This window comes from Carettochelys insculpta, chromosome 2 (genome assembly GCF_033958435.1).
Source record: "Carettochelys insculpta isolate YL-2023 chromosome 2, ASM3395843v1, whole genome shotgun sequence".
Classification (NCBI taxonomy): domain Eukaryota; kingdom Metazoa; phylum Chordata; order Testudines; family Carettochelyidae; genus Carettochelys; species Carettochelys insculpta.
In genome coordinates, this window is record NC_134138.1 from 39,293,511 (window position 1) to 39,314,360 (window position 20,850).

General features: G+C 41.4%; 1 protein-coding gene across 4 annotated transcripts in view; it reads right to left on the minus strand.

The window, feature by feature from the left end:
* The window catches only part of ZFPM2 (zinc finger protein, FOG family member 2), a 484,892-nt gene that overhangs the window by 435,013 nt on the left and 29,029 nt on the right, over positions 1-20,850 (minus strand). The window lies entirely within an intron of this gene.

Genomic DNA, 20,850 nt, shown 5'->3' on the forward strand with positions numbered 1-20,850 from the left:
CAGGGAAGTGTACTGGTTCATTACATTAGAAAGAGGTAAGTACTTTCAGGAGAAATTTTGGGGAGTGTGAAGGATCACTCTGCCCTTTTAAAAGGTCGTATAAAGTGATTCGGACAATAGTGCACTGATCTCTCCCACCCTTCATGCTGAGGTGATTGCCACAAGGAAACCTACTTTCATGGACGAGTGCAGCAAACATCAGGTGGCTATTGGGTAGACAGGTTTGATAGTTAGGGCCCTGAGGACCAAACTGAGGTCCCATTAAGGCACTGGCTCTTTAACTGGCAGGAAGTATTGTGGAGGCCTTTAAGGAACTGCTTGACGAGTGGTTGGGTGAAGACCAAGTGGTCTTGCATAGGTGGGTGCATGGGGGTCACATGATTGTGAGAGAAGCACCACACTATGAAATGTTGCCATTCTTGTGAGTAAGTCTTTATTGCAGGTCACCTGCTGTTTACAAGGATCGTTTGGACCTAAAGTGGGCAGTGCAGCTCTGAATCTGCATGGAGTTGAAGGTGGTCGATGGTTGGGTGGAAATGGACCTATTCTGTTGGGTTAAGGGTGAGAAGATGGTAAAATGATGATACAGGTGATGTCTGGACAACTGCAGAAGTTTGGGGAACCAAGTCTCTCTGGACCATCTGGGTGCTAACAGCATGACCCAAACCTTGTCCTCCTTTATCTTTATCACAACCCTGTGGCAGATGGTGGATCTGTTATTTCCCGCTCATGATAAGGAGGGAAATTGCAGCTGAAGTTGTCCTCAAGTAGATTGATCCTGCCTGGTATGGTTTGTCAAGGGATTCACCTCTGCCACAGTTGCACTGCTTCTCGGCAGAGTTCTCTTGAGCATACTCCGCCCTGTTTGTTGATGCAATTCATTGTTGCTGTATTGTCTGTCATTATGGGGATTCTGTTGTTGGCGATCTGTGCAATAGTTGGAGAGGATCTCTGGAAGGAACTCCTTTGCATAGGTTCTGTGGCTGCATCCACCAGCTGAGAGAGTGTCTGCCTTACTGGGACGCTTAGTGTTTTGTTCAGCAAATGGACATGGGGCCTGAACACTGTTCTGAACCACACCTACCTTGGTCTCATCTGAAGGCATGCAGATGCATGACCAAAGATTGCTGCTGCCATGTGGCCAAGGAGACATAGACATTGCCTGGCAGTTAAACTGGGACTGACCTGCACCATGATGGTGAGGTCTTGGATTGCCTGTAGACTGTGTAGAAGCACTGAGGCTGCGGCTGTCTGGCAATCCAAAAGTGCCCCTGTGAACTCAAGTGTGCAAGATGGTAACAGGGTGCACTTTGGCAGCTTTATGCATAGACCCTGATAGGAGAACCGTGTTCTCGTCACAGCTGTTGTCTGTTGGTTCTGAGCTGGGGTGGCCCCTTATTAGATGGTCGCCTGGGTAGGGAAAGATGGTTACTCCCTTTGATCTTAGATATGCAGTGACCAGTGCCAGAACCTTTGAGGAAGCCTTTGGTACATGGCCCGAAGGGCGGCACCCTGTATTGGAAGTGTTGTTTTGCTATCACAAATCTGAGGAATCACCTGTGCAATGGGTGGGTGGTGACATGAAAATAAGCATCCTGGAGGTCGAGAGTGGCCAGCCAATCCCTCTTCTGTAGTGCAGGGATGATCATGGCTAACATTACCACCTTGAATCACTGATAAAGTACATACTGGTTTAGATTTCTGAGATCTAGTATGGGTCTCCGACCTCCTGATTTCAAGTAGCATGAGTAGAAGCCCCTTCTCCTGGGCTCGATGGGTTCCTCTTCTGTGGCTCCCAGCCATAGAAAAAGTTGTGCCTCTTGCATGAGCACAGACTCATGAGAGGAGTCCCTGATGTACAATCACTAAGACCTACTTGTTGGTGGTGAAAGGTGACCATATAGGGTAGAATGCTGCTATCCTGGAACTGAAGGTAGTATGTGGCTCATCTCAGAGCCCATAAGCTATGGGGGCCATCCAAATCTCAATCAAATGTTCAAAATGACTGACAGAGCAAAGCCTGTGTAAATAAATTATTTTGTTTACATTCTGCAGCAACTGTTTGGATGCCCAGAGTAAGGTGACCCATGAATCTTTGAGGGAATGGAGCATCTCATTAGTATTTTCTGCAAAGAGTCAAGACATTTTGAAGGGAAAGTCCTCAATAGTGATTTGGACCTCTCTAGAAAAACCAGACAGTTGTAGGCACGACACACATCGTATGACGACTGCAGATGCTGGAGTGTTTGCCGCATCCAGAGCTCATTGTCAAACTGTCTGTGAAATAAAGGAGCCCTCCTTCATAAGGGTTTTGTATTGAATTTTTTCATTGTTTCAATAAAGGTGTGAAGCTGTCAATGGTATGGTGTATTTTGCAAGCAATGTCCCATAATTTGCAATGCAAAATAGTAGGGTGGCCGATGAGCACGACCTTTTCCCTCCATGGCATTCAGCCTTTTCCCCTCTTTACCTCCCAGGGTGCTCTGTGTTAGGCTGCCTACCCCTCTGATTTATGTCCTCTACTATCAGTGACTAAGTGGGTGGGTGGGCAAAGAGGAATTCAGCACACTTTGAGACCACAAAGTACTTTCAATCCAGCCTCTTCGACGTGGGTGGAATGGAGGCTGGGGTGTTCCACAGAAGCCTGTCTGGATCCAGGAGGGCTCCACTAATTGATATTGCCACTCTGTTCTGAGTGGACAAGTATAATATATTAGAAAGCTTGTGATGTGTATCCTTCGGAGTCGAGAGGGATCTCCCAAGTCTGTTTGAAACCCTCCTAAAGAGATCCTGAAAAGCTTTGGGGTCATCACCCAGGAAAGGGGTTGGTGGTTGTATCATTGAGCCTGTGAAGGATGATGAGGGAAAGAATTGCAATGGGAGTGGAGAATTCATGCCATCATCTCCTCAAGTGTAAGCAACATAGTCCTTGACCTCTGAAAACTCCAACCTGTCCAGTGACGGAATACTACAGGGGGTCAAGGTCTGCACATCTATAGAGGCTGAGACAAAAGCCGGTGAAGGAGCTGGTGACAAAAAGCTGCCCACGGATCCCAGTATGGCCAGCTGGGTGGCATGGATGGTGGCACACACTACTGTTGCTGGTTTCGATGTCGATTTTCTCCCAGTTCTCTGAAGAGATATGTCATCACCTGTGTCAGAGAGCCTTACAGAATCAGAGGTTTGAGTAGATGAATGCAAAAGACTGGAGCTGTACAAAAGAGCCTTTACTAAGCAGAGGAGTGCCTGGTACTGAGGTGGCAGAAAGCTCCCCGGTGGTAGTGTATTACAGAATAAATGACAGAAGGGGCATCGGTACCAGGGTCCCTTATGTTGTTAGCGCTGGGAACACACACGTGGCTGTAGCCATGTTAAGAGCTTTCACGCGCTTTGCCAGTGCTGGCTTGTCAGTGCTCACACCTGACAGCACTGGTGTACTCTGAGTGGAAGCCAGTGCTGGCTTGTCAGCGCTCTCAGCTGATGGCACTGGCATACTTCGAGCAAAAGCCAATGCACACTTTCTTCTTTTTCTGCCAGCTTATTCTGCGGTGCTGAGACCGTGGCTGAATCAAAGAGCCCTCTCCTTGCATCGCCTTTTCAGTGAGGCACTGGTCACTGCCCCCTTAACAGCAGGGAGTGTGGCAGAGCAGTTCTTGGAGTTCGTCGATTTCACCACTGGGGAGGCAGATCCCAAGGAAGTATGTGACCTAATGTCAGCTCTAGGGGACTTCCCCTTGTCTCTAGGGCTTGTCCGAGTCACAGCCGTGTCAACAGCATCAAGCCCCTCTGGCTATATCTGAGGGGGAAGTCACTGTGGTTCATAGGTCTGAGAGCCTACTCCTTCTGCCAGATATGGAGTTGCTATGCCTCGCTCTCCTGGATCATTTTGCCAATCTTTTTTTAGTGTAGGCAGCCTACTGGCTTGTGGTGCTGATGCGAACACCATATGCAGAGAGAGAGTGGCCATCTGTGACTAAAACTGACAGGCCACAAGTAGTGCACTTTTAAAACCCGGCAAGCTGGGTGTGAGTGAAATTGACTCGAGCAGCTGCACTATGACATGGAGCTATTAGTAATGGCTGGAGCCATCTGGGAGAAACCAAGTCTGAAGACTTCTCTCCATTGTCTTCTTTTCCTTGTATTTAGTTGCTCCTTGAAGATAAGTTATTATTTTGATTCGATGATTTATTTTTCAGGTGACTGAGGCAAGGGGACTACTGTTCTGACCAAAGCCAGCAGTGATCAGAGAAGAACTGAGCATCTGGCTGCATACATATGTGCAGTAAGTGCTACAGACCTCTCGTATCTCTACCCTGCATGCGTAAACAGGCGAGAGAGGAACACTGCTACCTACAAATCTACAGCCAGTGGGCACAGCATCACGACACACCTAAAGGTGGGCCATCCACAGGGACACTCAAAGAAGAACATATGATTTATGATTCCAACAAATTGTAAAAGTGCCTACTATTTCAGCAGTTACATGGTCATGCAATGCTACAAGCAAACCAAAGATTTTTTTAAGCCTGAAAATCCAGGCTTTTGTCTGAAGGGATGGCATTCTGCTACCTACTATTCCTGCCACTGCCATTTTTTACAGATGCCTGGGCAGCTCTTTAAGGAGCCATTTGCAGCTCCCTGCCTGCCCCATGGCCTCCAGCAGGGGTGGAGCCAGGCCTTTGCAGCTGTGAAGACTGCTTCCCCTCCCTGCCTGACAGCCTCTAGCAAGCCACACCAGGACCATGCTGCCTAGCTGGGGTGCCGCCACTAGCCTCAGATTCGCTCAGGTATGTGTAGGGCTGGGGCAAGTGGAGGCTGGTGGGGACTCAGAGCTGGGGGTTTGGGGGGCTGGTGCAAGCCAGGAGCTGGCAGGTGGGAAAGGGAGACCCAGAGCAGGGGGAAACAGAGGGCTGGAGTGGGCCAGGAGCAGGGGGGCGGCTTGGGCCCCACACAGGGGAGGGGAGATGTGTGGGACCCATAAGGGGAGGTAGTTAAGCCATTGGGGGACAAACTTGGGCACCGTCGGGGGTGGCCACCTCAACCTTCCTAAGAGCCACAGTGTCCAATATGCGTTCTGTTCTCCATGTGTGACAAACTGGACACCACTGTGTGGTGAAGCAGCTCATTAGAGCCACACACGGAGCACCCTCAGCCAGCTCTGTGCATGCATCCCACTACTTGGTGGAACAACTGTGTGGCAGCAGAGGTGGCTCATCCTGCAGCTCTGGTAGCCCCACGTGGCTCAAGGAGGTGGCTCATGCAGGGGCAGCTTGGCTCCAGCCACAGGGACTGCTTGCACAGGAGAGGCTCAGTTCCAGCTGCGGGGGTAGGTTGCGTACAGGTGGCTCCAGCAACGGCAGCAGTTCAGTGAGTCACTGGCAGTTTGCACGGGGGATCCGGGAGGGAGTAATTGGCAAATTTCTTTTGGAAACCACTGCTCTAAGAGGGTTACTCAATCATCTAAAGTTACTTCAGTTTTTCATTTTCAGTGAAAAACAGTAGATCCCTACCAATATAGTGCTGGGACTCTCTGTGTTATAACTGAATCAGAATCCTACCTCCTAAACTACAAATATCAATTCTAAATGGGAAGAATTAACTATCAACAGACATTTCTTAGACACTTTGCATCCAAATTGCACAGAGCATAGCATTCCATATCTTCACAAGATTCAATAGAACATAGGGTGGTATGTTTGTAGTTTACCGATATCTATATATAGCACTCCATGAGAGGGCTGTACTAAAACAGTCCAGATGCAGTTTACATGACTGGATTTTACATACACTTGGTGTTGGGGAAAATTTGCTTGTTTGTTTTCTAAAGAGAGTGGGAAAAAATCAAATTCATCCAACTGATTTAGGACCATATATCCCATTGACTATCAATGAGACTTGGCACCTAAGAGCCAGGTGATTCCCACTAGTTATCTATCTGGATCTTCAAATGCCTAAATAACAAATCTGACACTAAGCACTTATGCCACTTTTGAAAATTGGATTTAGACTCCTAAGTCATTTAGATGATGTTGAAATTTTAGTTCAAATCTTTTTTTTCTTTAGCTGACATCTTTTCAATGAGCATGGTTTTCTGTGTCTTCCCACATACTCTGTTCCTTTCCTACTCCAAACTTTCATGAACAGTCTCCTATGGCATTCTGCTTCAGGATCCGAAAGAGTCTACTGACACAACGGTATATTCTGGAATTTGTTTCCATGTTATTATGGTCCAGACTCCATAGATAAGACTGAGAAAAAAAGTTTTCCCTTTAACAGGAGTTTTAAATTTTCATTTTGTAAATACATCAGTAAAATGACAAAAATTGAACTGTAAATTTTAAGTATTATCTGAATTTTAATGATGTTTTGATGACAGTAGGGTTGAATAGCAAGAGTTCCATAATTATCCCTCTTTGAACTTTGCCACTGGATTGTCTGCTGTTTTTTACATCCTTTGTAAGAAAAACAGAACTGTCTGCAATTGGCACTTTTTAATCATATTGCTCTGTATGTGCTGACTAATATGGTATACCAGTTATACATAGATGTTGCTCATCTGTATCATGATTAAAGTTGGGTGAATAACTGATTTTTCCGTTTGCTAGCAATACCCTCCAACCAAAATCAAAAAACTAAAAATTAGTTTGGCCTAAACTAAATAAAAAAATGCTGAATGTGTTCAGAATTTGCTTCTGAGTGCTGATTAAAATAAAAGCAAAGAAAATTAAGGGATAGACTCTCAAAATGGCCAGATGAAGAAGAGGTAGCTATGTTGTGATCTTTAGCTGAGTGCTATGGCATTTACTAAGGATGTGGGATTCCAAGGTTCAAGTTCCTTTTCTGCTTGAGGTGACACTTTTAGATACTTAGATACTTGCCCTCACTGTCTTTCAGAGAGCAAATGTTCTGGTTATCCTAACCATAAAAAAACAAAACAAAACGTATTATTCTCCCACAGCCAGGGATTCCTGACCTCTCATATGAGGCTGCTGCTGTCTAGAAAACAACTGTGTAACCCACTGGGGAAAAATATGTCAAGTCCTCCTCTCTTGACTGGACCAAAAAGAAGTCAGGCATTAATTCTATGGGTCAAGAAGCAAGGCATTTGAATCGAAGGTTCCAAATTCAAATCCTGCTGTTGACCCAAGTGAGATGAACTTGTGGTTGCATAAAACATACTGCTTGTTTTCACATTTCCTTTTTAAAAACTGGTTGATTTCATTCTTAGAAAAAAAAAATCCTGAAATGATTACTTATAAATTAAGAACTATTATACCTTAAAATTATAGCATGCCAGATAATCCACATTCTGGTGGTTTGTCTTTTTTCCCTCTCCACACCTTAATGCTAGGGACCTGCCCTATGAGGCACACAAATCTTGCATTGAGAACCTATGAAATCAATACACAAGATTTTTGTTTAATGCAAATTAAGATTACATCAGCTAAAATGTGATGCTTATAATGAGGCATATCTTTTAGGTCCTTGCTAGAAAGAAGGAACTCTTGGCTAAATCTGATAATTCTCACAAATTATTGACAGAACATATAGATCACTAACCTGACCCTTTCCAAAGATTTTTTTTTACAACTGAAATAACTGCTTCTGACGGAACAAAGAGGAAATTCTCACAACCATAACAATCAGTTTGCTTCCACCAACTTAACTGAATCTAACTTCTAATGGACTATGTGACCGGCCACCTTTGTAATAATGTCAGCATCTTACTTTTGTTATCCACTGATACTGAAAAGCCATAAGGTTCCTTTTAATTAGAAAAAAAATGATTTATAATGCTTGATGGCGATTTATGCTTTGAAGTAGCAATATTACTCAAATTAAAAAAAATCCTTAATGGTTAAAACCCTCTTTTTCCCAGGCTTCAATACCACAATTTTTTTCCAAGAATGCACTACATTTTGCTTTCACCAGCACACAACCACCTTTTCAACGTTTACTTAACATTTAACATAAATTATACTCAATTGAAAGCAGTATTCAGCATTTCTTTACACACTTCACTTGAAAACAACTGCACTCAATGTTTTAACTCAAACTTCACAAAAATCATAAAAAATAAAATGGAAAAAATATATGGAAATAAGGTTTAGCTTTGAAGCATTATTTTAAATACTAGGACAGAAGGTTTTAGGGATTTTTTGTACTAACACATACAAAGTCAAAAAAACAATTTTAAAAATATTTCATTTGGGAACTATACATATTGAAGGAATTTTTGTAAAATGTATTTAATAATCCAGAACAATTTTGTTTTGGTGGTGTAACTTTTCTTAATTACTTAATTATCTTAACATTACTTAATTGGCAAAGAGGATGGAATGTCCAATGCATGACATCAGCTCCTCAGAAGCCTTTTAAAATCCACATACAGGGCTTATTTTCCTGCCAGAATGCCATGGAACAACTTTTTTTCTGGTGCCACCATTTTGGAAGGCAGCTGGGCATCTCCAAGCACCATGTGGCTCTTTAAGAAGCCATTTGCAGCTCCCACCACTGCTGCTGCCGCTCTCTTCCAGCTCCCTGCTGCCATGCCAAAAGAAGACTTAATTCAATCAATTTAACAGTCATTAAACCAGTTAAATTGTGTCCTTTCAGCATGGCAGGTTGGCGGGAGCTGCCCCTGCCTCACTCTGCATGGAGGTAGCTGGAGGGGTGAGGGAAGCCACACAGCTACAGTGAAGAGCAGATGGCCCAACAAAGGAGCAGCAGGGGACAGCAGCATGCAGAGTTCCTGGATTGGGTAAGGTAAGTCACTGAATCCTGGGTTTGGAGGGTGGGGTTAAGCCTGGAAGCAAGGGGGGGGCGTTTCCAGCAGAGAGAGGTTGAGCTCTGGGTTGGAAGGGGGGCAGTTTGGGGCTTTGTGTGTGTGGGGAGGGGGATTAAGCCACCTGGGGCAGGAGGGGGTTAAGCCTGGGAACAATTTGGGGCTGCAGGGAGTTCCAGCACCATTTTTTCTAGAAAAAAAGCACTGTATATAAATCCATGCTTAAACTACAGACTACAACACATACAGTAAAAATATACTTATATTCTACGTGAACAGTGATATCATGTGAATGCATAGTAGCCGATATCAATACATCATCCTTCTATTTCAACATTTTAGAATTAAATGCAAAAATTAACATATTAATTTAGAAATACTGAACCTTCCATTTCTGCCAAAAGCCTTGCGGCCATGTATAAGAAAATCACACACAATAACAAAGTAAATATAAAACACATTAAGAAGATGGGGATAAGATTTGAAAAAGAAAGACTAAAAAAGAGAATAGACAGATGAGAAATAAAAAACTTTAACATACTTTTTTGACCCAGATGAAATCAGAAAAAGAAGCTTGATGTCATATTGTGAGTGCAGTTTCCCCAGCGGACTTCATAAGCAGTGACAAGATCATTAAAAGGTCACTGGCATCCAAATGCAAATATCCATCACAACAAGATTCAAGAATTACTCATGCCAACATAAAGAGTATATGATTTGAGTACAGATTTGACCCGTATGAAGTAAATCTGCCACTTTGTAGGCCTCCGTTGTTAAGAATACAGGAAAGATCTAATATGATCACTGTACCTCAAAGCAATGAGAAATCACACTACTGCAGACCACAAGTGACAGAGGTACCCTGCTGAGGGGTCTCACAAGAGAAATTTGCAATAATGAAGACTATGAATGTGAAGGCATAGTCATGCTGTTTTGGGAAGATCACCATGGTAGAAATAAAAATGCAGTCAACACAAACTGAGAGAAGAGAAGAGAAGAGAAAAAAGCCTGCACATCACAACCTGCAAACAGCTGCCCCCAGAGAGTGCTTGGTTATAACTAACAAGATTCTTCATGAGGCTTACTACTTCCAAACAAATCCCCTCAACAAGGCACAAAGGAAGAGACACTGTCTTCATAGTGATTCTCCATCATTCAAAACTGCTTTTTAAGGGACAAGTATGAGATTGCTCTGGAGAAACACTTGTAATATATTCTCACCTGAATGCAACAGAACTGAGAGCAAACTTGCCTTAAAAGAGATATGCAGTTCTACGTGTGATCAGCATACCAACCATGCTATATCCTGGGCACCAAAGTAGAGATTGGACTCCAAGCACTTCTTCAGTTACTCCATCTATTTATGGTTCAACCCAGAAGCTCAACAACAAACCAAACTATCCTCAAATATCAGAGTCAATTCAGGCATATAAGGCACTCTTTTATGATGTGGTGATAGCAGTCAGAAAAATGCCTGACAACCCAATTGGAGGAGGACTCAGATACATCTCAGATGTCAAAAAGGAAGTTCAAAAATCAAAATTACAAAAATATTCTAAGTCTCTAAGACTGTGAATGATTGGGTGCTTGTATCATGCAGACATGGGATAGTCTGTGCACTGAAACCACCAAAGGAACAAAAAGAGGTAGCTCAACTTTCTGACATGGGCAATTAAGATTAGCCATCTGTGAGAGCTCTCCCCAATTTTCAGGGTAAACCTTTGGTGTAAATGACAGTGACTACCAAATTCAAATGTTTTAAATGAAAATTATTTTGAATTCCATAAAAACTCCAAAACAAAAAAAGCTATATAACTGACAGAGTTTTTCCTTATCAGGCACATAAATTAGATCCTTAGGCTATGTCTACGCTACAACATAAAGTTGATTTTAAGGCACTTAGCTCAATTTTACAATGAGACTGTCTTCACTGCACATACCACTCGGTTGATTTTAATGGGTGATAGGGCTGACTTTCTCACCTTGAACCTCTGATGCCATATAATGCCAAGCTTAAAATCAAGAGGTCAAATTAATGCTAGTGTTGGAGCAGTGTTTCTTTAAATCAATGTTATTGGCCTCCAGACGTATCCCACAATGCCCAGAATGTATATGTTCTGTGTGCTTTCACATACACACATGCACCCCACCCCTGCTCGAGGGAGCCACATGCTCAGCCGTGGCCTGTTTGCTGTGTTTTCACTGGGGGAAAAGTAGCTAAGCAACCTGTTAATGTGGCACAGTCAACTCCCTTATTTTTAAAAGTCAGTTTCTCTTTCCCCTGGGATTCCCTACTTTTCCTTCTTTACTGCTTTGCTTGAGAATTATATAGCACAGTCAGCTGGGTGCTCCCACACCTATTTTCCTAGTTGCATGGAGCCAGTTTGTTGCACTTGGGCATCATGGGTACATGGTACAGTCAGCTGGGTGCTCCCATTGTTCATTTGCGTGCTTCACCTTCTGATTCCCTCCCTACTTTTCCTTCTTTCCCAAATCAAATGGGCATGATGGGAGAGATAAGTTGAGTGACTTGTTGACATGGCACAGTCAGCTGGGTGCAGCCTTGAAAGTTACTGTTTTTCTTTTCAATTCCATCTCTACTTTTCCAAGTCAGATGTGCATCATGGGGAAGATTAGTTGAGCAACCTGTTGACATGGCACATTTGTGAAGCGTGCTGCAGCCTATGAAGCCCATCTGTTTGGTGTTTTTTCCCTTGGGATTCCCTACTTTCCTTCTTTGTGAATAATATGAAGTCTTCTCCTAGTCACATGGCCCCAGTTTCTTTCACCATTTGGTATTCTTTCACCAGGGGAAAACTAGTCAAGCAACCCGTTGACATGGTAAACGGCTGATGACAGCTGGGTGCTCACCAGAATTCAGTCACCTAGGTGCTCCCAAAGCACATTTGCTAAGGGAGCTTCACCTTCTGAAGCCCACCTGTTTGGCTTTCTTTCACCTGGGATTTCCTACTTTTCCATCTTTCCTTCTGAAAAATGGCCATTTGCTTTCAACAGGAGGAGAATGAGGGCAATGCAGTCTGGGAAGATAACACCACGCCCACAACGAATTGCTAGGCATTTTAATCCCATAATGCACCAGCAAAAAAACCTAGAATACAACAGGGCTGAAGAAACAGTGGGATAGGTGCCCACAATGTACTGCTGCAATAATCAAACTTTGGTGATCTAGTGGTGACACACAAAGTTGGCTTTGTGAGCAGGTGCGGACACTCAACTTAGATTTTATAAAATCTAGTGTCGTAATGTCAGCTTTAATACATTCATTCCTCTTTGGCTCTGTATGTCCCTTTGAAAAACTGCCTACTATATTCAATTGTTTTTCCTCTTAGTCTTGCTTCCCATGGGAACTTACCTACTAGCTCTCTAAGTTTTCTAACGTCTGCGTTCCAGAAAACCATTGTCTTTATTTTGCCGTTCTCCCTTCTACCATTTCTTGGAATCATGAGCTCAATGATTTCATGATCACTTTAATCCAAGCTGCCTTTCACTTTCAAATTCTCAACCAATTCCTTCCTATTTGGTAAAATCGTATCTAAAACAGCTTCTCCCCTAGTAGTTTTTTCCATCTTTCCACCTGTGCTGAATGTCTTCCCATTTTCTTTCTAGTTCACTCCACTGTTCCTTTTTATGCTGCCTCTGTCCTTTCCTATATATTGATTCTCTGTCTTAAGACTATTTCTTACCTAATTTCTCATCCACACTTTCACAATGTCCAGCATCACATAAGCACAGAATAAAAACAATCCCATTGACCTTGTGTCTTTCTTTCCACGTTACATTTTAGTCTGTTAAGAAACACAAATTGAAAGCCCAGAACTTTCAAGAAGCAATAGATAGCTGACAGGCTGGACAGACTAGATCAATTGATTTTTTTTACAAGACTCTAAGGCTGTGTCTACAATACAAAAATAACTTTGAAATAAGCAAGTTTGACATTGAGCATCTACACACACCCTACTTTGAAATTAAACTTTGAAGTAGGGCACTACTCCATTCCCGGAAATGGAGTAAGGACTTTGAAATTGGGCTCCCTACTTCGAAGTTAACTTCAAAGAAAGGAGAAATGTGTGTAGACTCTCTGCTGGCTACTTTGAAGTAGTGCCTAACTTAGAAATTAACTTATAAATTAGCTCATAGTGTAGACACACCCTAAATGTATACGTAGCATGTTTCTAATGACACTGAATTGTAACTGTTACTTGTAATGAGAAATTTTGTATTTTATTGAAAATTTTTAAAACTCTGATTTAAAATAAAAAACAAAATCCAGGTAATTTGGACCAGTACTTCAAAAACAACATAGACCTTCACTGAAGAATTCCACTGATACATTGATGCATAAGATCCACAGTTTAACAATTCAAACTTGTCACTAAACAAGTTCTCAACAAGTACAATTATTCCAGTGTTTCAATTTGTTTTAAAACAAAGTGTTAAAAACCAAAAACAACTTTCTACTAAATTTTAACAACCTGCCTCAATGTGGGACAGGTTCAGGAGAGGAAGGGCAACATCTTCATCTATTACATGAGCTTTAACATTTCACCAGTACAGTGCAAAGATTTCACTGTCCAGACATCCAAATTTACACAGCATGTGTCTATTTCATTATATGATTAGCAAACATCTGTGACGAATGGTAGCACTCAGGAGGTATGCCAAGTCTTACACCTCCACCAAAATTTTATTTTCTAAATGGAGTGCCCCCACATGTCCGCACCCTGCCCCTCCGGGTGGCTCTCCCTGTTCCTCCTCCCTGCAAGCCCCAGTCACCACTGTTTTCACTTTTATATTAATATATTACAGACAACTATATGGTGAAAATTATAACAAAGTGAAAATAACATTGATTCAGTCAGTACGCACATCATACAGTCATATAATATTGCTTTACTTTTCTTCACTTCAGTTAAAAGGAATAGAACACATAAGATTCAAGCCCAGAGTTGCATTATAATTTTAAAGATATTTGAATATACAGATGCTGAATGATCATACCTCAGCTGCACACGCCTATTGCAACTTGTATTTCACTTACCAAATATTCTAGTTTAAAATATAGCAGACTGTTCTGATAACATCTGCTACAACCAATAACAACAACAAGTGTGAAGTCTGATGAATGTTTAAACAGAACATTTTTTATGGATCATCTAAATCTTTTCTGCTTTTTAATTAAAAGTAAAGAAAATGGAACTTAATTATCCTGTAAAGATTAGCTTGTGGGCATTTTCCTGTAAATTACTTCTAATTGAAAGCAAATTGTCAAGTGACATTCAAAGTACTGTCCTTTAAAACACAGCTGTTCTATTGCTGATTTCAGTGCATTACAGTGCTTTCTTGTTACGATATGGCTTATATGAATATTTTAACAATTTGACTGGTTTCACATGGATTTCCATTTAGTATATCTTAATCACATTTCCTCCTTCAAAAAAAAAAAAAGAAAGAAAGACACATTAGCACCCATATTGCACTGCTCTCTCTTGAAAACACTCTCTAAAGGACTTCCCTCAGGTTTACTTTTTGAAGTTTGGTTAACCACTATTACGTACATAAACCTGGGCCCCTGTGGTGGGTGATTATCACAATTATCCTATTATCTCCATTTAGTTATGTTATTACTGGGTCACTGTTGACAAATCACTGTAAATATTTTCAACAAGTTCAAATGGGGTCTTTGATATAAAATATATTTTATATCTTTTGCTTGAATGTTTGACTGTGTTTTACATTTGTGAAGATACCATTCTATTTTAATCATATTTAATAAATATTCTAACAAAGCTATTTAATATTAACTTGAGCTTACTGGACACACCATTAACCAGATTGCTAAATAATTAAAAAACATGTTAATATCTATTTATCAGCTCAGTAGAAGCCACAACCTCAGCCTAAGAACCTGTTATTCTCTTTCATTAAATTCTCCTTGAAACTATGGGATTTCATTTTGATGGATAAGATTTCAGTCTTTCCTGATAGGTGTGCTTTTCTCCCCAAAGGAAAGTAATTTTATTCCATAACTATAAAAAAAAAACAGATGCTGGTGCAATCCATACTTGTTAAAGTAATTTTATAAAATGTGGCATTTCTACCAGGCTCTTTTCAATGCCACAAAAAAAAATCCCATTTATACCATGAATTTGTACCCTCTTCTATAATAAAATAAGTTAGTTTTTTATAGTTTAAAATCCTTTTTTAAAAATAAGAATAAGCTGAATTTGCATTGTTTTTGAAAGCAATTGTGTAGCTATCATTTCATTATTAGACCCAAAATATTTCACATGTAAAAAAGTTTAATTAAGAAAAGAACATTTCAACCACATAAGAAGGGTGGAGGGTGAGGGGGTTAATTGTTGGTGGTGGGTGGCTTTTTTTGTTTTCTGTTTTTTGTTTGTTTTCTGTTTTACACAAAAGGCACTTTATCATCTTGTTTAAATGGACTTTTTGAAAACTAAATCATAAAGAGCTCCCATGTCTAGATGCATGGATCTTAAAAGACAAACAATGTTATCCTTCCCTTTTTCTTTAACTTTAATACTTAAATACTTTTTATTCTAATCTTCCTGCTTTTATACAAAACTAACATTGGCATGAATAATTTTTCCCTGACTCACTGTATCTAATGATTTTATTGTAAATCAGTTATTTCTCTTGCCTTAGGAAAGTGGTATCTAGTAAATTATAATTGCAATGATTGGAAAAAAAGAAAAATGAGATTGTTGAACAGGATGGGAGGTCCCCACTTACTCTGTGCATGTGGATTCATAGCATGTTCACCAAATATCTCTGAATTGCTTAAAAAGAGGGAAACCATGCAGGATAAGCCATGCTCATCTTTGGCTCTCTCCCTTGCTCCCTCATGTGGAAGGGAAATGTTTATAATGTTTTATTATTAATAAATGTTATTGTAGTAGGAAGGTTACGGGAAAGAGATAAATCTTACATTTTATCCTGAAAGTAGTGAAATGTATGGTCATCCTTATCTCTTGTGGGAAGAGATTATAAAGATTGTGTTATACCCCATTAAAAGACTATATTTCACTTCCTGTGAAATACACAGCACACACTTTACCCACTTGACTATACTTTCCAGTTAATATTCATGGAAATACATATGTGCTACAACAGACACAGCAGGGCTCCTTTGTTGTAATGTTCTGTACAGAACAAACTACAGGGAAAGTAATGCTGTGGGGACTGTATCTTTTCCCCAAGACATCAAAGGAGATGTCTTTGTTCAGCCTTTGGTGCCTGGAAAGTGCAGCAGCTCATGGAGCAGCTTAGTAATTTCATCAGTACTCTAAATAGCACATTCCTGCAGAACTCTCTGCATAAGAGAGGCGGTTATGGGACGTGTGAGCTATCAAAGCTACTGAAATTCTTTGAAAAATCTTGTAAAATTGATTAGTCTCCCAAAAAATTTCAAAAGATCTACCAAAGTAGGCCACCACACAGCCTCATTTTAACATTTAATTTTTTTTAGATATTTTCAAAATTAGAAATGTGACCCTAAACACTAAAAGTTCAGAACAAATATGGTAAACTAGTCATTGTAATTCAGGGAAGGAAAAATTAATGTGAAATGCTATCTACTTGATGAAGGTTTTGAGATTCTGAAGCTATAATATGGGTCATAGACCTACCCAACATACCTTGTACAGTGGGTGGGGCAGGAATCAGAAGTAAAAGCCCATCCTATGGGCCCTATAATAAGCGGAATCTGAACTTAAGTAGTAACGTGCAAGATGGGTCTCTGAAAAGGGACTGGGTAGGTGGGGTGGGAATAGCGTAGGGAAAATCTACCCAATTCCTTTCTACATCTCTCCTTACTTAGGACCCACCTGTCCATTATTATGGGTCCCCAAAATCCCCTGGAGGAGTCAACCTATCCCCAAATGAGGGAGAGAGAGCAGGAAAATAACCAATAGCTGTATTAATGGAGGATCAGCTGATCAACTCCAATTTGAGTTTAAGGGCCTTCTCCGTAATATAGGCTGCCTCAAAAAAATGGTTTAGACAAAAAGGTTTCTATAATACTGTTGTGAAAGCTGTTATTGCAGAGATCTGTACAAAACACCAGTTTGTTTCTGATCTATGCACACCTAAGGAGCAAAGTACAGGAAGAATAGTCTTTGAATGAACACAAAGATTTACTGGGAAATACAATTCCTTTCCACACCCACATACCCACTCACTTTTCAGGAACCCATCTCACAAGTACAAATTTTCATGGGATGACCAAGGTTAAACCCCAAGTTTTGTAATCCGGAGGCTCTCCTCATTGTTATTGCAGAGGCCACTGCCCTAGAGTAAGCATTCATTGCATCAAGTGGAGACTGGAACGATATCTTGGCCACTAAGGAACTACCAGGGAAGCCTAAAACCACCTCTTACATCTACAAGGATTTAATCAATAAAGCTAGACATCACATCACTACTCACAAAGTCCCATTTAGCTAATAGTACCTACTGGTTTCGCCATGAGCATCTGGAAAAAAGATGGAAAAAATTTTTTCACCCAACAAATCAAATCTCTTGGGCTCTTTTTCTTTAAGAGTAGATTTAAATCTCCCCTGATGTGATCTAACATTGGCAGCTGTTACCACTAATGTTTTTGGGGAAGAATGAGAAGAAAAGCAACTGCAGTTTAGCATAAGGACATTATAACACTTGTCAGTGCACTTAGTTGCAGGGGCTAATAACGAGGCTGGTATATGCCACAAGATCTCTATCAGTTCTAATGGAGGGCTGCCTTCATGGGGCAGCAGCCTGGAGAACGTCTGAAAGTTTGTCAGTATTCCTTTGCACAAACTCAGCTTGTATGTCCAAAGCAAAAGCCAGCCATCTCAGACATTCTATAGGAGAATTAAGACAAACTGGAACTGGAGATGAAGAGTCCGGATTTATTGGGTCACCAGGCAAAAAAGTTACTAAGAGCAGTTGGAGCCTCTAAATATCTTCTAGACATCTAGCTTCTGGAATTGAAAAATCTGGGCTAAATCTGCTGAAAAAATAGAGCTACACATGCATTCATACTTTAGCCTATATGCTTTAAAGGGTCATGTACACTTTTATTAGAATATAGTGACTTTTCAACAGTAAAACAGAATTACTTAGTAATGTTAGGTTTCCAAATGCAAAAATCTGCAAAAAAAACCCATGAGTCTCTTATTTTTAGGTTTTTGCAGTTCTCTACCAAGTCAGATCCCACTCTTCCTTATATGCAAAGGCTACATCTATGCTACAGCAATCTGCAGACAGAAGTTGCTGTCGGAAGAGATCTATGAGGAAAGCTTCTGTCAACAGATTGCATCTACACATAAAAGCAGACTGAAAGAGCAATCCACTCTTTCAGACAGAGAGCAGCCATGCTGCCTGGCCCTCTCTTGCCAGACTGGCTGACTGGAAGCTCTGCAAATAGGGCTGCCCAGTGAACCAGAAGCCCTGGCTGGGAACAAAAGGGCCCGGGCATGTCTACACTGCACTTTCGTTGACAGAACACTGTCAACAGAAGCATTATTCCTCAGTCTGGAGAGGAATAACACTGTCTGGGAAAGTGCTCTGTTTTGTCAAGACTGTTGACAAAACAACTTGTGTGTGTAGATGCACCCTGAGTTTTGTCAACAAAACTCTGTAGTGTAGACATGGCCTTTAAAAAGATATTATCTAAAAGCATGGGCCTCAATGGTCATAATTCTGATCTCATTCCACTTTGTAAATGAAGAACAACTACACAGAAATCATCATCATTATATCTGTTAAAGATGTCTGCATGCAGAATGAGCCACATGTGTTTGAGGGGCCAACAGCTGTGGACAGAGTCGACATGAAATCTACTACCTTCTAGAGTGGGTTAAAAAAGAAACTTCATCTGATGTCTGCATTTATACTCAAAGATCAAGAGAGTATGAAATCAGACCTTTCCCTCAGTTCTCAGTATCCTGCCATCTTCAACATGAAAAAACACAGTGAATGTGAAACAAATCATTTTCTGTAACGAAATTCAACTATAAATCAAGACCAACTTACCGATCTTTTAAATATCATTCTAATTATTTCACTATCTAGAAAATGTAACAATAAAATAGCATATGAGTTATTAGATTGCACTGAATGTCTCATGGCTTGCTCTGTTCCCAGAGAAAAAGTCATGTCATACACCACATTTTCTGTTGTGATGTGTTACTCAGGCTCAAGCTTTATATTCCTGTCACTGTTAGGAATACTACATGCCACAAAATGATGCAATTATAGTTACAGTGGTGAGAAAAAAAAAAATGATGAAGTTGAGACCTCTAGGAATTTGGGGCATCTTAGGAATTTGATTCCCACTCATTAAAAGGTGGGACAGCAACAACAGCAGTGCCACTGAATGTGGAAGCTGGGCAGTTCAGGCAAGTGGAAGCATGTAAAATATTCATGAGACCCCAGGCAGGGAGTCAGGGTTAACTTTCTGTTATGTTTTCATTCCAGCTTCAGGAAGACAGGCCATGCAGACATGGTATGGAGAGAAAGACAGACTCCTGTTTATTGGTCACACAGACTGCCTCAGGGTTCACAGCTGGGGCTCAGAGATGAAGCAGTCCTGAGCTGGCAAGGAAGGAGGGAGCAGTTATGGGACCAGCTGAAGTCATTCTGTATGCTGGGGGTGGGGGGGTGAGCTCATCAGCAAGAACCAGATATAAATGTGATTCAGTTTGGGGGAAATGATTTAGAATAAGTAAAATGGGTAGACATAACATTTAGAGCTAAGTGCCACTTAAGGCAAATTCTTCCAGGAGTGAAAGTTGTTTAATAAGACATGCTTCAGTTCAAGGTGTGGTGGGGTGCTGTGAACCCCTCCCTACCCAAAATCAACAAGACTAGCAGGTATATAAGTAGAGAGATGGCCAAATTCATGTCCCAATAGAGGGGTTGCTGATTTTGAATCCTGACAGTGTATGGAGCACCAGAATTATTCTGGGAGGATGAGGTTCATGTATTCGGCACATTAAAAAGGGCTTTAGGAGATGTCTGGGAATCCAGCTGGGTAGTGGATGGTGATAGACAATCTAAATGATGGCATCTCCTTGTGATGCATGCCCAGTGCAGGTTTTCCATAGGAAAAGAATACAGTGATTATATAAATGATTTTGTAAAAGATTTAAAGGTGTTTGTAACAGGAGCAGAATGGAGAGTCTGGAGTGTTTATGTCTGGTGAAGCAAGGAGCCAACTATGCTCCTTTTATACCTGACTTCCACCTTCATTCAAGGGGGCAAGGGATGCTAAAGCTCCCAGATGTGTGTAGGTAGGAGACCAGAATAAAAAGGGAGGGCTGATGGAATTTCTGCCCCAGAATATATATTGAAGTGATCATGGATTTACTTGCACTGTAGTTTTATCCTCTGTATAATTCCAGAAAACTAACAACTAATAAAATAATAATAAATCTAATAATAAAAGTGTAGCCTTATTTAACAACATCCTGTGTCCTTCTTTCAGCATACCCAGAAAAGAGGTTTTTACATCTCCTTCTGCACTGTAAATCTAAGCTCCATGTCAGCTCTGAACATACTGGTACAGTAGCCAGTACTCTGAACTATCATTACACCTATGCAAAAACTGCAGCTGCAAATTTGAGACACCATATTTTCAGGTGCCCTACACAGCTGCATGCTGTGTGTGTCTCGGGCTGCTCCAGAAGCAGGCAGGGAGGGCTGCACTCCCTCAGCCAGGCTGGAGTGGAGAGAAACCTGCTCAGCCTCTATGGCTTCTCTGGCCACACCTTCTTCCCCCAGAGAGGCTCATACCACTTGATGGTGTGAGGGGGAAAACGTGGGGTGATGGCAAAGATCCCTCACTCTCTCTGGCCGCCCACTCGAGCCCTGGCCTTACCAGCATTCAAAAGTGGAAGCTGGGGAGCCTCAAGGTCCCAGACCATGGGGGTAAGGAGGTGGCATCAGTACCCTGTGGGTGGACACCCTGACCATTACACCATGCTCCAGGTAAGACTCTTTGGCCTGTGCCCCAGGAAACAATTGGAGACTCAGTTTCCCTT